Below are 17,506 nucleotides of genomic sequence, written 5' to 3' on the forward strand. Positions count from 1 at the left end.
TGACCTTGCGTGCAACCTGATAGGGCACCACTGGGGAATCGGACAAAAACCAGAGGCGACCGGTACCAAAACAAACGCCAGCAGAGTGGCAAAAAATGTACTTGTGCTCTACTCTGTCGAATGATTGTGCCTGGTCAAGGGAGGTGAACCATCTCCTCACTTATCTCTGTCTCGTGTATTCTATGATATCACTGTTAAGCATATTGTGGGCATTCGTTATGCGCTTCTTATTTTTGCATTATCATAATCATCATCATCCGTCTGGGTCCCTGTCCTAATCTTCACTAAGTGTCACCACAATCATCACCGGGTGTGTGCGCGCTTGGTCTCAGGCTGTCCGTTCGCTGCTGAGCCCTTGGATGAATAAACACTGTCTCAACCCAGACGTCATAATATTAAGGTTTGGACGTTTCGGTCCACTACTTAACATGGCGGCTCAGATGTGATAAGCGAGATATGACTCCCTGTAAAAGCAGGGTTGGGACAGTGGTTAAGATTTTGTAGTCTGTCCCCAATAACGTAATGGGGCGCCAATTACGTGGGTCCTCAAGGTGCTCCTGCGTCTTCGGAAGCAGGATGACCCTGCCGTTCTTAAACGACGGTGGGAGCATGTGTCTGCTCGTAAATACGTTTAGCACCTCGCACAAGAATGTCCTATGATGTTCCAGAATGCATTGTAAAATTCGACTACATTTTCTACATTTTTCTACATTTTCTTTTAACTCTGATTTGTAAATGTCTCTTTTCTCCCTGCTCGCGCCTATTCTATCGCTTAAACTATTCAAAACGCAGTTATAGTCACCTGTTAACATTAGGTGCTTCCTTTCCAGCAGCATCGGGTTTAATTGCATGTAAAAGCTTGCCATTGCTTGACTTTTTTCGCGGCGCATATCTACTGATTAGCCTAAATTGCTCATCTCGAAAAGTCAAACACTACCATTCGACCATCTGGGTCGAACGTGAAGTGATCCTCGTTAAGAAGAGACCAGTTAAACACAATTATGGCTGTGCCACCCACATGGTGTGTGGGGAATGAGAAATATCCACGAGCAGAGAACTGCTTTACCAGTTTCCTAGCTTTACGCAACAAATTTATGTTTGTTTTCTGCGGGCATAAGATGTCGCACTGCAGTTTTCTGGCTGTTCTAGAGACTAGCTTTTGTTTCTGTGTGGTACTTGTCCCCAGACATACCATGTAATTAATTTAGGAGACATTTACATTTGCTGAACAACAGGAAAAAGCCTGGCGTTATTTTTTTCTCTTTTGCAGCCCCTAGTTTATATGATCATGCTATTCTAGAAACCATGTAAACAACCAAGTTGCCGATTGACATAGTCTGCACTAACCTATACAGGAACAATGAAAACGGCTGAAATGTGTGTAGGCACACAGAAACGAAATGTCGGAAACGGCAAGTGTCATGCTCACAGTTTACCGTAGTAGGCGCTCGTCAACACTTGAGAGGGCGCGCCTGGACACGCTCTTTGTGAGGCCGTCATGTAGCGTACCCATATACTGGCGACAACACCCTATTCTTAGGAAAAAGGAAAAAGAAATGAAGACATAACGCATAGCGCAGTCGTGTGTATGGGCATGTGTGCCGCTGCACTACATGGACTACGAACCTAAAGACATAATTGCGCTCACACATCACCATTGCTTGCCTCCCTCGAGGCAGAAAAAAAGGAAAAAAAAGAGCCTGCATCACACGCTAAGTGTTGCGAACTGATCCACTCTGCCGCTGCCGTCATAACGCTAATAGTATGGGGCAGTGGAATAATCAAAGTGAAGCTTTGCCAAAGAAATGCACACTGAACTTGTACGCAGCATGCTCGGCCAACTGCCTCATGTCACCCCCTAAAAAGCAGGTCACCGCTCCGGCGCATAGGACATGCGATATACATAGCATTCGCGCTTTCGCGTGAAACAGGAATTAGCTCATTGAATTGTTGGTGCGCGGCTGAGCAACGACCTGTGTGACATGTCACAATAGAAAAAAACTCATATGGTACAAGCTTTTTGTTACTTTGTATTGTGTCAGAATTGTCGTGCCAATTCTGACATAACTTTGTGGCGGGATCGCTCAGCTGTGCATTCACAGCACACACTTTTCGGAACGGTGGGCGCAAGAAGCTCTTCATGCTCCCAGATGACTAGATATAACCATTTGCAATCACAACAAGTATCAGAATGCAATAAATACGTTCCACAGTTTGAGGCGAGTGCAAAAAACACCACGCACACTAACTCTTTGCCGGTATGAAACCAACGAAGTAACGACACACTCACGGCGCGAACATTAAGGTACATTTTTTACGACGTGTTTACCGCTAGGAACAATTCTTTAAAAAAATGGAGAAAAAAAAAAAGAGAGGCCGAAAGTCCGACATGTTCACACACAGCCATGCATGCATGACTCAGAGCACTGAACTGTTGGGGCTCGTTTTTTTACTACTCCCTCAAACAATTCACTGATAATTTTCACACGACTGAGTGTTTTTAACCTCGCTAAAAGCCGCGTGACAATTATTGCAGAGTCACTGGGGTTTGCGTGCTAGCGTCATTCTGGAAATGTTCTGGAATGCCTCGGTGATAAGTGTGGCTGGCCGTGGAAACGCATGGCGGCGTTAGAGCATGAAAAGCACCCACCTACTAAAAAAGTCGCTGTCTGTGTTCATGTCATCTGCTACCGGCTTCCAGCCCGGATGTTTTGACGGCTCCTCTTCGTGTTCGCTCCACGACGTGCGGCTTCTTGGGCGCCCCGCTCCGTCACGTCGTACCTTTCTGGCGCTGCGTTGAAGGCACCCCGCGTTAGCCTTGTGAGAAACCGGGCCAAGGAGCCTGGGTGACTTCGAGAGCGTTCAACCGTGGTCGGCGTCAGGGTTGCGGCTCCGGCTGCTCCGCCCTCGACCGACGCCTGTTGGCATCGCGAACGTTTCCTGCTGTGTGCTCCGGAAAGTCTGGTGAGCTCGATGCACACTCCTCAATAACAAGCTCGCCGGGATCATGCTCGTCTGAAGACGGTGTTGTTGATTTCTGGGGTTTCCACAGCAGCTGTCGCCATATTGTCTTCCCGGCTCGGCCTTCCTTCTGCTTCGCCATGTTGGTCGCCATGTTGAGCTCCCTCCCAGGCACGCTGCAGCGAGGCGCCGCCTTGTTGCTGCACCGGCTCAGGCAGCGATTTCTGTCGACTGGAAGTGAATGGTTCGGGCTGTTTTGGTGCGTCTTCTTCTAGCGGCATCACTACGTTTTCTTGCTTGGCTGAGCAGCTGAAGTGCTTGTCGTACGTGGTCTGCAGGCAGTCGCGGCCGTGAGGCCCGTCGTCTCCTTTCTTGTCCCACCACGTTCCTCGCACAGTGGTGCTGGTTCCCGGTGCGTACTTGCCCTTGAGGATGAGCTTGCGCTCTGCTTGCGACCCTTTGCACGCCGCGGGGCGGTAATCCTTCCTGTCGCCTAACAACCCCTCGGCGCCGCTCTCCGCAGCGACCGTGTCTTCCAAGGTCACCCAACTCACTGCGCTAGCCGCGTCGTCCTCCGCTTCGTCATCACCGCTCGCGCTTCGTGCGCAGTTTTCACCGTGCTTCCCTCCTTCGCCGCTTTCTGCAGCCCTCTGCGGCAGTGGCTTGGCTAGGTTCAGCATGGCCAACGCCGACTAAATTTTATGGTCGAAAGGCTGCCGCAGTGACACCAGAGGGTGGGGGCCCAGTTACGCCGCGAACGCAGCGGAAAGCCTGTGTTTCGTTCACGTTTTAGGAGAACCAATGCTCCCGCTCTCGCAGCTGCTGCGGCTTGATTGGGCCGAATGAAAGATGTGTGAAAAAAAGTCTTACTGAGCATGCTCAGTTGGGCAACTGGGCCCCCAACCTCTGACGTCACTGCGGCAGCCTTTCGGCGTTGAAATTTAGTCGGCGTTGGCATGGCTGCCTTCCTCCTCCATCCTCTCGTCGCAGCGCATGCTCACTGGCGTCTCTACGTCTGCTTGGCTGCCTGCTTGCTGCGCCTGCGGTACCGTAATAGCATGCGCTGGCGTTTTCTCCAGGATAACGGGCGGTTTCAGGCCTTTCTTCGGCGTCCCTCGGCTTCAGTCGGTCATTCGCCTTTGCGTCTGGCCTGTGGTGGGTGCCACGCTAAGTATCGGGAACTCGTCGATATACATCGCTGCTGCCATACTATACAATTTTATTGCGGTGCAGTCGACGCTGGCGTGAGCTACGCCACAGCGTCGGCACGGTTCTGTGCAGGTGTCTGTGCGGTGCCCGAAGACTCCAAACCTGACGCAATTCGGGGTGTCGCTTTAGGCCTAGAAGTGGCCTTCTTGGTTGCAACGGCGGCAAAGACGCTTCATGCCACGATACTCAAATGTCGCTTTATGGCATCCCACTCACGCAAAGTTTGGGAACGGGTTCTCCAGCCGCATGTCCATCTTGAGATACCTGGTTGCCGTGCGGATGCTTGGGCGGTCTTTATACCACGCCTCTTCAATTCTTAGCATGGTTACGTAGGAGTTCAGGCTGATTGCGACCTCGTTGTCGGGCGCATAACAAGGCAGGTACAGGCACGTGACGCTGGCTACCTGTCGTACCACCGGGACAAGGCGAACTGTTCTGGTTCCAAGGCGGAGACCGCCAGTTTCCAAAATGCCTTCAACTGCTCGCGTCGAGTTGACGCCGACCTGGAAGTCGAATCCTCCGTGGTGCTGAACACTGTATACTTCTTTCATTCCGACCAGCGCTTTCATTGCATCGATTACCTCGTCCGCCGACGTCCCCGATGAAGTGTGAACTTTAAAAAAAAATGTTCCTTGGGTGGCGGCATGGTGACCACCCACGTGCTGCCTTCGCGCGGGCATTTGCTTGAGGGACCTAAGGGTCTGGCGGTGCGGAAACCAGTGACGAATAGGAATTCTGGCCTCTCGGTGGACTGTTTAGAAAAAGTTTACTTACAGTAGGTACAAAAAAACAAAGGTTTCATAACATTCTAGTAATAGGGCACATATACTTCGGCACATCTACGTACCACGACAAACATGTGTGTTTAAAAAAAGTGGTTAACGATTTAGTGTACTAGGTAATCTACTATTGAGGCCATCGCATCAACGGTCAACATAACTGTGTTTAGAAAAAGTGGGTAACGATTTAGAGTACTATAGGTACTCTACTATGGGAGAGCTTAAAGCCGTCCTGAAGAGCGCTGTTTATAAATAATAAAATTGCAAGGAATACACGGTACCTCAAACGACACCAAACAGTACCCCTAATGATGGACACCACCCGCAGAGCCCACCAATATTGCTCAACTTTTAGCGTTCATATTTGTGCCATTGTCAATTAAAAAGCGATTATTGCGCATATTTAAGGCACCATAACAACCCGTCAATACTCTGTATGTGTGTCTTTTACTAGAAAAGGCATACATAGGTAATTCTAAGGATCATAGCGTTTATCACGCTGCGCTGACCATGCAACTGTTGCACAAAAAAAAAAGAAATGGCAGCATATTCACGGGGTGAATGATGGAGAGTGCGGCGAAGCATCCGTTTGTCCATTCGTTCTCGCTTCCGTCCGTCCATGCGTCCATTCGCCCGTCCGTGCGTGCGTCTGTTCGTGCGTCCGCACGTCCATTCGTGCGTTCGTCCATGCATCCGTCCACGCGTCCTTCCGTCCGTGCAGCCATCCATGCGTCCGTCCATGCGACCGTCTGTGCGTGCGTCTGTTCGTGCGTCCGCCCTGCGTTCGTCCATGCTTTTGCCCCTGCATCTATCTATGCGTCCGTCCATGCATCTGTATGTGTGTCCGTTCGTCCATCTATTCAACACTCCAAGTACCACCATCTCGCATATTTTCATCATATTGTCACGACGTCAAAACAGAGGTCTTGCCGCAGAGATTGAGACACTAGAAGCAGGTCGATCTTTTTAATTAGAACGCGCAAGCGAGTTTTTCTTTTTTATTCTATTTCGTAGTCCTTCGTAGCACATGCACCACTGTCATCGTCTTTATAGAGCAAGCACGTGACATTTGCCTCCCTCCAAAAGAAGCATCGTCCCGATGCGCATTTTAGGTGCTCTACCAGGCGTATGAAGTGTTCGTACGAAAACGGTAACCGGGAGCTCGATAAATACGGTTTCATACGCACGACGTGCACGACTTCGGTCAAATGCTTTTGGCGCTTAGAACTACAATCAGTGTCGGGAACAACTTCGTAGTTCACGTCGTTCAAGCGTCGCGTGACGCTGTATGGACCAAAGTACCGTCTTAGCAGTTTCTCAGACAGTCCACGTCGACGTATCGGAATCCAGACCCACACTTTGTCGCCTGGTGTGTAGCTAATAAACTTGTGTCGGGTGTCGTAGCGTTGTGCATCTTGATGCTTCTGATGACAGATGCGCACACGCGCGAGCTGTCTGGCTTCTTAGGCGCGCTGAGTGAATTCTTCGGCATCTACATGGATGTCGTCACACTCATGCGGCAACATGGCGTCCAATGTTGTCGTGACTTCGCGACCATAGATCAGACTGAACGGTCTTATTCCAGTGGTTTCTTGTCGAGTTGTGTTATAAGCAAAGGTCACGTACGGCAATATCTGATCCCAGTTTTTATGTTCCGTGTCAACGTACGTGCTGATCATGTCTGTGAGGGTCCTATTGAGGCGCTCCGTCAGTCCGTTTGTCTGCGGATGGTATAGAAGCACCCATATAGAAGTACCGCCATCCAGCGGACCTTCCAAGGACTAAACGAGAGGTCGCACACGCACACTTTCTTACAGCTTGCGCTTCGGGTCTACCTCCCACCTTTAACCACCTCGAGTTCATTGTATATACTAGTTCACTGTATTCATGGCACTACGGCCCAATGCTCGCTAAACATTTGTAAAACCAAGAAGGTTACGCCCAGCGAGTGTAATGTAGCAACCCTTTCTTGTCAGATAGTGCTCAATGTGCATGCCGACGGCTGCTAATGGGGAATGAGAGACAGGAGTGTAACGACGTGACGGCATCTACGTCGGACGCCGTCACGTCGTAGCGTAGTGAAACCAAGGAGGTTACGCTCAGCGAATGTAACAAAGCAACCCTTTCTTGTCAGATAGTGCTCAGTGTGCATGCAAATGGCTGCTAATGGGGAATGAGAGACAGGAGTGTAACGACGTGACGGCTTCTACGTCAGACGCCGTCACGTCGTAGCGTAGTGCGTAGTCCTAGTGGCCGCCAGCCGGCTAATGAAAAAGATGACGAGCGCTGGTGGCTCGTGGTACGCGGAGCCTAGAATGTTCGTAGACTTCTAGCTGGCTGAACGCCACGGCCACTGCTCTACTTCGGCAGCTCGCTTCCACCTGTACGTCTCGTCTTTCATTTAACCTGCGACAACGGCACGTCTACGTCGGACGCCGTTACGTCGCTACAGGAGAACTCGGATTTTAGTTAACGCGCTCGCTGCCAATTTTTTATTGTTCAACAACGCACAGGAGAAATCGCCCACCGGCACCACCTAGCAGGTCAAAGCGTAAGAATTGTTACGCACTACTACGAGAGACAAATGGATGCCGCTTTAAGGAGCTTCGCCCCTAAAAAGGCAAGTGTCTTCAGCGATTTGCCAAGGCGACACGGTGGTGGCACCGACGCGTCGCCTTGCGTTCTCCACCTTATCACCTCCGAGACGGGCGCGCACGCCGCGCGCTTTGTTTTCCAAGATAACTGCCAGATAGCGCTCATGTCTCACGTGTGACGTGACTCAATGTGCTCGTTCGCCTCCGCTGCCCACTCGACGACACTCCAACGCAGCGCCTCCAGACTACCGTTCACCAATTTTCTTGCACAGAGCATCAAATAAACGTTTTGTTCACTCTTACCAAACGCAACACTATCGTCTTTCGACGACGTTTGCAATGTAACATGCAGATACGGGGCCATTTTTAAATGTGAAGCACTTCTTAGCGAACTTCAGCGACTTTGAGCGTATTTATCTGTCTATTCGTCTATCTAGCCTCCCACGACTTTTAGCTCTCCTGGTAGTTTCGATAATGGTATCCATACCAAAATTGATATGGCATAACATGGCTGTATGAAGAACATGTTTGACTAGTCATAACATGAAAATCGTGATATTTATGTCATACATTTTGAGATATACATGTCATGGGCTTGCTGCTCTTGCGGTGGTTTAATTCACGCGCTATGTTGCAAAACTGGTGTGGTATGACATGTTTGCATGGCGAACACAAGCGACAGACTCTAACATGAAAATCATCACATTCGTGCCATGTGTACCGGTGCACATTGGCGCTAGCTCTGTGCCAGGGAGAGAAAAGACGACGAAGTTCATGCGTCCCGCTCTCGGCCTCCTGTTTTCTGTGCCGCAGCTGTTTTGCTTGCCCTGGCGAGTTTCTTGCTGAAACTCCTCCGAAGAACACGCTTGTTACATTTGGTGGAGGTGCTGGGTCGTTCCTCTTTTCGTCCTGGAGATCCGCAACCGTACTTTACCATCTGCTCCCGGAATGGCCGAGGACGCTGCTCCTTCCCAAGCACCCCATATGGTCATATGTGCTGGGACGCTTCGTCAACATGACCCTCCGATGTTCAGCGGCACCAACGAACTTGACGTCGAAGACTGGCTGGTAGAGTTTTAGCGTGTTAGCGCTCCCAACAAATGGGATGACACTGCTAAGTTGACGCGCGTCAGCTTCTATATGACCAATGTGGCGAAGCTATGGTACTAAAACCATGAAGCCGAGTTCACCACTTGGTCGGCATTCAAGCAAATCATCGCTTCGTTCTTCGGTCGGCCTGGATTGCGCAAGCTTCGCGCCGAACATCGCCTCCGTGCCAGAGCCCAGAGGAACGGTGAGACGTTTACGAGTTATATTGAGGACGTCATCGATCTGTGTAAGCGCGTGAATGCATCTATGGCGGAGTCTGACAAAATAAGGCACATACTGAAAGGCATAGATGACGATGCATTTCATATGCTGGTAGCCAAGTGCCCTCAGACAGTAGCGCAAGTCATTGAAGTGTGCCAAAGCATTGACTAGCTGCGCAAAGAGCGCCTTTCTACCCATCGTGCCGGAATTCCCACAGTGGAACTCTCATCTTTGGAAGCTAAGAGCACTGGCTCTGAATGTTTGATCTTACTACCGCAAATTAGGCAATACATCCGTGAGGAGGTGGCTCGTCAGCTCTCTATTGTCACGTCTGTCACCGAGAGTCCCACGGTACTGGATCACTCACTCCGTCGTGTCATTCAAGCTCAAATCGCTGAGGCGGTTCCACCTCCTGTACCACCGACGCAGCCTGCAGTGCCTCTCACCTATGCTGAGGCCGTTACCCGTTCCTATGTTCGACCGTCGCCAACACCATCCACCCCAGTCACCAACTTCTACTCGCCACCACGCCCTGTTCACCCAGTACGTCCGGTTCTCGCGCAACCCCTCTCGCCTTCCGGACCACCTCACAACCATTGGCGCACTCCAGACAACAGGCCCATCTGCTACGCCTGCGGCATTTGTGCGGGGAGAAAATTGTACCGGTGCACATCGGCGCTAGCTCTGTGCCAGGGAGAGAAAAGACGACGAAGTTCATGCGTCGCGCTCTCAGCCTCCTGTTTTCTGTGCTGCAGCCGTCTTGCTTGCCCTGGCGAGTTTCTTGCTGAAACTCCTCCGAAGAACACGCTTGCTACACATGTAATAACATGACCACATGCCACGCTTATGATGCGCTCGCGGCTGTTTTGCTAATGTCACATATAACAAATTTGGTATTACAGTACTTGAATGGATGACGAAGGTATGTGACTGGTGCAAACATGATAATCATGAGATACGTGTCATGTAAGAACATGACTACATGCAAGGGTCATGATGCGCTGGCGGTCGTTTCGCTAGTTTCACTTACACCAAAGTCGGTATTACGGTACGTGAATGAATGGCAAAGGTAGTTGACTGGTGAAAACATGATAATCATGAGATACGTGTCACGTAAGAACATGACTACATGCAACGCTCATGATATCCTGGCGGCCGTTTCGCTAGCTTCACAGGTACCGAATTTGGTATTACGGGACGCGAACGGACGATATAGGTAAATGATACATCCAAACATGATAATCACGACATGCGTGTCATGTAACAACATTACTCCATGCCACACTTATGATGCGCTCTCGGCCGTTTCACTAGCTTCACACATGCCAAATTTGGTATTACATGACGCCAATGGACGTCGAAGGTATGTGACTAATGCAAACACAATAATCATGATATGCGTGTCATGTGAGAACATGGCTACATGCTACAGTCAAGCACCAATATATTTCGACGCGACGTGGTGCGCGTGCTCGCCGGCGTTCATTTCGTCACATCACGCTGGCGTTGCCACGCCAGGCGCCGGTCCTGCCATATACTCGCAGGCGCGCGCCGTGCTGCGTTGCTTTGATGCATGCGCGTTTCAGCGCGTCTGGCATCCCTTCGTTATGAAAAGAGGGAGACGCAGTGTTGTTTGGGTAACGCATCGGCGTAAAATGCACCATGTCACGATTCGCGCAGATCGCCCGTCAGGCTGCGCCGACGCACGCTGGTCGCGTCTGGCGTCAGACTATAGATTGGATTGGATAAACTTTTATTTGGTCCTCCAAAACACAGACCACTGAGTTGCGGGCAGCTCCCACGTTGGGACTGAGAAGCCGAGCTCCTCAGCCGCCTGGCGGGCTTGGGGGACAGCCCACAGTTGATCTGCCAAGGACGAGCTGCCGATTGCCGCCTCCCATCTGGCAGAGGTGATGTTCGATAAATGAGTGCATTTGGTACACTGCCAGAGCATATGTTCTAATGAAGCGATTTCCCCACAATGTGGGCAAATATTTCTGGGGTATAGGTCAGGGTACATGATGTGTAACATTTTCGAAGTAGGGTACATCCGCGTTTGCAAAAGCCTTAATGTAAGTGCTTGTGGCCGAGTTAGATTTTGTGAAGTGGAGGGAAAATCCTTCTAGACAGGTAGAAATGTTCAGTGAGCTCGTTATATGATGTAAGAATTTCCCGGTTATCCCCTTCGCCGGTAGAACGCAGACTATAGAGTGCTCGCGTTTTGCTAACGTAGCGTCGCTGTGCCTGCAGTGCACGTGCACGTCAACGCTACATTGAACTATATATTATGCCCTTCATGATGCGCTCACGGCCATTTTGCTAGCTCCACATATACCAAATTTGGTGTTACGTGACGTCAATGGATGACGAAATATATGAATGGCGCAAACATGATAATCCTGACTGCCATGTAAGAACATGACAACATACCACGTTCATATCGAGCTCGCGGTCGTTTCGCTAGCTCCAAATGTACTAAATTTAGTATCACGTGACGTAAAAAGAGGACGAAAGTAAACGACACATCCAAACATGATAATCATGACACGGAAGTCATGTGCGGCATCATGTACCTCCACTTCGTAACTTTGTGCTGATTTATAGTGGCATATCAACATTTCTCATTCGTGCTTCGCGTATCATTGATTCCCACTGTACGTGGGATCTGCCATTTTTTTAGTTTTTTTTTTTGGGGGGGGGGGGCATGTTCAACACCGCAAATTAATATTGGTAGTAAATAGGCTTCATGTCATTCCGTACGCGGCGGTCATTTTTAATTGAGCTCGTCGTTTTAAAAGGAGGCGTTGTTGCTTTTTTTTTTTGCACTTTAGGAGCAGCCTACAGTGAATTCATCTGCGTTACATATTTTCGTATCTCACCCCCCCCCCCCCCCCAAAAAAAAAGCCCAGGAGTGGAACTGGTGGCCCTTGTCACACGCGAATCCTGAGCTTACACATCTTTTATGACGTCACACTGGAGCCAAAGTTTTAATAAGGGCTGTGTTCCAATTTTCAGACAGCTTATAGCCGGTCTGCGCAGACTGCTTAGAAGACAGCACCGAGCCCTTGCTGTCCGAGAATCAAAACACGTCTGAACGGCTTTTAAGCGATGACGCGCCACCTCACGTCGAGAAGAGAAAGCCGAAAGAAACAAACGTAACAGATATATTTTCTGGCTTACTTCGTGTTGAAATCTAAAAACAACTAAACTATACTCACATTGAGAGCCTGGAAAAATGTCTGCTTGTGTGCAGACAACCATTTCGACGAGATTCGATCTATCTGAGCGATTTGCTATCCGCAACCTTGTTAAGACAGAAAAGTACCCTGCATCCTATTTGTCTACGATGCGGTCTTATCGGAGCTGTCTATTTTGCCGGCTACGTGAAAATTGTAATGGGACTTCAGACGGCCGCCGTACATTTAGCTGTCTATTCAGCCGTCTACGATGAGTATTGGAACACACCCAAGAGGGAAAGGTTCTGTTTGGCATTGCATAAGTATACCGCATAATGTCAGTGTCCACATGTGGTTGGCCCGCGTAATCGGGGCCAGTGCGCCATGCCACATTCTTGTTGTCACTATTTTGCGAGTATCACTGCTGCCTGAACCCGAGTCGGCATGTGACGTGCCGCTCTACCGATGACGTCACGGGAAATGTTTCGGCCCAGTTGACATAACTGTACCATATGTTACGATTACCAGCATCTCAGATATCGCGTTCTTTATAGGATATGGAAACACACGCACTTTAGCCGAATCCTGCGATTCTTCATTCCCAAAGCTATCAAAAATCCGAATTTCTTCCCTGAATGACGTTACCAAGCGGTTTGCTTTTATTTCGGGTACTACACACGGCATCGTTCCCGAACAACGGCAGGCAAGCTTCAAGGTTGCAAGTTTTTGTATTCCAGACCACACACTTGGCAAGAGCTTGGCTTTCACCATTGCGACAGTACACATATGCACTGCGCGCACACTTCCCCAAATCTTAACGTAAGTACCTTATACAATCATAAAAGACTTTCGTTGTGTGAAGGCGTATACCGCTAATTTGTTCAGGCTGTATACCGCCATGCAAACACACGCCTTCGCGTTCTCATTTTATGGATTCTTGTTTGCCTTTGTTCGGGAATGACAACACGGACAAGTGAGTTAAATATTGTAGCGGTGCAACGCGAACAAAACACGGGTACACCTTGAGACAGCAAAAACAGCCTGTTCTCAACAGCTCAACAGCAAGATTGCCTTGTTCGTTCTCGCCATAGCCAGAGGCTCACTACACGGTGTCCGCTGAATCTCCCCATTGTCATTTTTTGCCCAAATGTAGAGACGCGTCATTTGTCTCCCTCTCAAAGAGAATCGTCCCCATGCGAAGTCAGCAATGCAGCTTTTTTTTTTTTTAGAAAAAGTATCACGCGATCACTCGCTGACATTAGCTTCATGCGCACTATACGTGAACGAGTTCAAGATGGTGCTGGAGATGATATGTATTCATTGCTCGGCATGTGGCTCTTGAACAAATACAATATGTATACGCATATCATCTAGGAACCGTCAAGTTCCTGCTCGCCGCTATTTGAAACCATTGTATTTTGCAATTATTATCTGGGTGGAATGAACATCTTTACACATGCATACATCGTGCGTGATTGCACCGGCTTATGGAATATCGTCCTCTTATTACCAGGCTCGTTGACCAAATTGCGCTCCTGGTACCTGGCCGTGTTGCACCCGCTGTAGCGCAAAGTACGTCCTTGAACATGAAGTTAAAAGATGTGATTATAGCCAACTTTAGTCAACCTTTAAAAAATTGAATGCAACTGTTACCATGCATAGTTGTACTGCATTAACGAACAGAATAACTACAAGCCGACAGAAAGCACTTAATAGAAACAACAATTCGTTGAAACTGCATATAATTGCCACAAATCCGGACGAAGTATTTGACGTTATTGTTGAGCGAACGGGGAGCGCGGGAGTGAAACAGACACGATGCAAAGAGGAGCCAAACAGCACGAGCGCTCACTAACAACTGCATTACTCTCACGTTACACGGACATATAAGTACACTAGGGTACGCATGTCAACAGGAATAAGACGATAGTGTGAGCAGCCTGCGTGGCGTTCATTCGAAGCACTTGTCTATATATCGCAAATATAGTTAGTATATTTATAGTAACATCTATAATCACGTCTATATATTACATCTATAGTTATGAATTTTTTTGTTATTTATTTTATACCTCTATATCTCTATCCTCTTTCCGAGCCTTTTCCGCGACCCCGTACAGGGTAGCAAACCAGTTCTTCTAGGTTAACCTCTCTGTCTCTTCCTTTTATTTCTCTCTCTCTCTCTCTTAAACTCACAGTCAAGCAGTGATAATTACGAATGGCTGATACATTGATCCTTATTTCTAGAAAGGTATGCTTCAAAAATTTCACGCATGTTTTGAAGCGAATGCCGGAAAAGTACACTTGTTATTGTTTGTTTTTTTTCAAACAACGGTTGGCATTTGCAGGAATCATAATGTGAAGCTAAAATGGAAAAAAGAAGTACCTTTCAAAAAACTCATATGCTCTCTGAGGCGTACCGGGAGCATTTACCTGCGAGGTTGCGAGTAATTGTAAATTGCAATTTCTAGACCTTTCTCTATTCTTTGGAGACAATCATCATTGCTGGCAATATAACCCTCGATCCGTGAAACCTGTTTCAGATTACTCGTCCGGTCATTACAAGCTTATAAAATGAGGAATTGTACTGTCATGCCTTCGTTCAATGCTTGAAAAAAGCTGCATTCATGTGGTGCACTATGGTTTCTTAGCGCAAGCAGCTAGGACGGTTACTTGGTGCTGGGTACCCATCGTATTTAATTGCATCGGTGTTTGAGAGACTTCTGCGGATGGTTAGAAACAGTGATAAGCGTGCATGTGCATGTTTCTGCAGAATGCAATAAAGGAAGCAAACGCGTGGCCGTCATCCCTTGCATTCATAAAATGGCACACGGACTAAGAAATGTGGGAACTGGTTCGGTGTGCGCGTTGTTTTCTCTGCACCCAATAAATTAGGACGTATATCTGCCATGGTGCGTCAGAGGGCGCAGGGCGCGTCCAAAGGCAGAGGATGTTTGCAGGAACATGCGAAACAGTGTGTTAAGTGTATTTTAAATAGTTTACCGCTATCTTGCGGTCGCATGCACATCGGCTCAATGGGACGATGTTTGAATGTACTCCGCAGGGAGCATTTGAGTTCCTTGAAAGGTACTCCTTTTTCCATTTAGCTTCACATTGTGATTCTTGCAAATGTCAACCCTTGTTTGAAAAAAAAAAACAATTGTACTTTTCCGGCATCCGCTTCAAACCACGCGTGAAATTTCTGAAGTATATTACATTTCTAGAAATAAAGATAAATTTATTAGCCATCCGTCATTATCACTACTTGACTGCAGGTTTAAATATATAGATAATTCTCGGACAAGTGTTTCGAATCAATGCCCCGCACGCTTCTCATGCTATCATCCTAGTTTCCTGTTGACGTGCGCACCCTTGTGTACTTATATGTCCTAACGTGAGAATGAACCAGGTGTTAGTGAGCGCTCGTGGTGTGTGCCTCCTCTTTGCTTCGTTACTGTGTTACTTCCAGGCCCCCAGTTCATTCAACAATTATGAATTACCAACTAGCCCACCTTTCCCTCCTATTGCGAAGTATTTGACTTAATGGTAGGCTATAGCTCATAGGCATGCGCAAGGAGGGTCGGGGATGCCTATTTCTTTAGTCACCTAATATGGTCGTACAAATTCAGCCCCACACAATGACATCATTGGGAGGGAAGCATTGCGACAAATATTCGGCCCACCCAGAACCTCCCGAAGTTGAACCCTGCGCACACCTGTGTTCAGCTTGTATCAAAAAGTGCAGTGTCGGGTGTGAAAAATTGAACCGTTAACCAACAGTCAACGAATGAATTATGTTATTCATCCATCATACATACACTTGCGCCTATCAATATCTAAATCAATCACTTACGATTCACCATCCTACAAAGCTTACCACGTCTAACAATTACAACCGCGCGCATTGATTTCTGAGAATCAATTCTAAGGCATCAGTGCTGACGACGTCGAGTTTCGGCACAATACTCGGATTACCGAGAGCAAGCTCGCTGACGTCACTATGCCAGATTCGGCGCATATCCCTGACATTTACGCTCTACAGATCCAAAGAAGGCTACAGTTTCGCCGACTTCCTTTCAACATAGCGCAGCGGCCGCTACTACGCGCGCAGAGTGAGGGATGAACCCACGCTCGCATGTGTCAGTCTGAAGCTTCCCATTGTGATCTCCTGTCCACCCAACACGTTCAGCGAACTATTTTCGAGCTGCCGCTTTCCTCCTCGCATGTCGATGAATGAACGTGCCGTTATATGCGAGAATCGCGCTTGCGTCAGCACACCGTTTCGGCAACGACAATGGTCAATTGAGAGATGGACAGCTGTATGCGTATTGAAAAAGACAAAGAAAAAAAAAAGAAAGAATAGTGTCGCAGGCGAAAAATAATATGCGTGTACGAAATACGAGCGGGATACGGCTGATCGTTTCGCAATAAGATTTCGCTTGAAAGAAGCCGAATCCTTTGGAAAATCTTCAGGAAAATAGTGACGCGACGTTTACGGAGTTGGAAATAGTCACAACAGCGCATAAAAAAGGCAAACGACTCGACCAATAGCCGGTACGGGAGTCACTGTGCTTTGTTGATTGATTGATTTGTGGGGTTTAACGTCCCAAAACCACCATTTGATTATGAGAGACGCCGTAGTGGAGGGCTCCGGAAATTTTGACCACCTGGGGTTCTTTAACGTGCACCCAAATCTGAGTACACGGGCCTACAACATTTCCGCCTCCATCGGAAATGCAGCCGCCGCAGCCGGGAATCGCACCCGCGACCTGCGGGTCAGCAGCCGAGTACCTTAGCCACTAGACCACTGCGTCGGGGCCACTGTGCTTTGTCTTAAGTCAAGTAAGTTGTTGTCTTAAATTAGACTACTGATTTAGGTGTACGGAGAGCTGATACGGTGAATTGATACGGTGATAGGCTGCTGATCCGTAAGTCGCGGACTCCATACGGACCGTCGCGTGGCAGGCGCATTTCGGTGGGTAGGATTTCACTCGATAGATATACTCTGATGGTATTAATACGGAACGGCTCTATGCTCTCCCATAGTACAGTACCTAGTACGTGATCGTTACCCAATTTTTTTAAACAGGCTCTTGTGGATGTCGTTTGGGACAGCTTATTGCTCTCTCACAGTAGAATACATGGTGCTGTAAATCGTCGAATATTTCTTGTAGTAAACACAGACGGAACGCCAACGGCCCGTGTATCGTACTTTGTCAGAGCACGTTTAACGCCAAACGGTCGAAATTTCTGGAGTCTTTCATTATGACGCGCCTGATAATTATATCGCGGTTAGGGCGCTTAGAGCCCCAGATAATATTAACATCGTCATTTAGTTGGTTGGTTGTTAAGTTTGTTGGTCGGTTGATATGCTGTCATTCGGTTTTGTGATTAGTTCGCCTGACACAACAGAGCAACAGACCTGTTACGAGTGACACAATAGAAAACTTTGGTGTAACTGCAATCAACCGTTTTTTTT

General features: G+C 48.3%; 2 protein-coding genes across 3 annotated transcripts in view; one reads left to right on the forward strand and one right to left on the reverse strand.

Moving 5' to 3' along the window:
- The window catches only part of LOC119160000 (uncharacterized), a 233,566-nt gene extending 229,860 nt beyond the window's left edge, over positions 1-3,706 (reverse strand). For both annotated transcript variants that reach the window (XR_012894304.1, XR_012894303.1), the window contains exon 1: positions 2,651-3,706. The gene's annotated coding sequence lies outside the window, so the exon portion shown is untranslated. The remainder of the gene's footprint in view (positions 1-2,650) is intronic.
- Positions 1-17,506, forward strand: part of LOC119172821 (protein ABHD15) — a 238,403-nt gene that overhangs the window by 166,437 nt on the left and 54,460 nt on the right. The window lies entirely within an intron of this gene.

Source organism: Rhipicephalus microplus, chromosome 3, assembly GCF_043290135.1.
Source record: "Rhipicephalus microplus isolate Deutch F79 chromosome 3, USDA_Rmic, whole genome shotgun sequence".
Taxonomy (NCBI): Eukaryota; Metazoa; Arthropoda; class Arachnida; order Ixodida; family Ixodidae; genus Rhipicephalus; species Rhipicephalus microplus.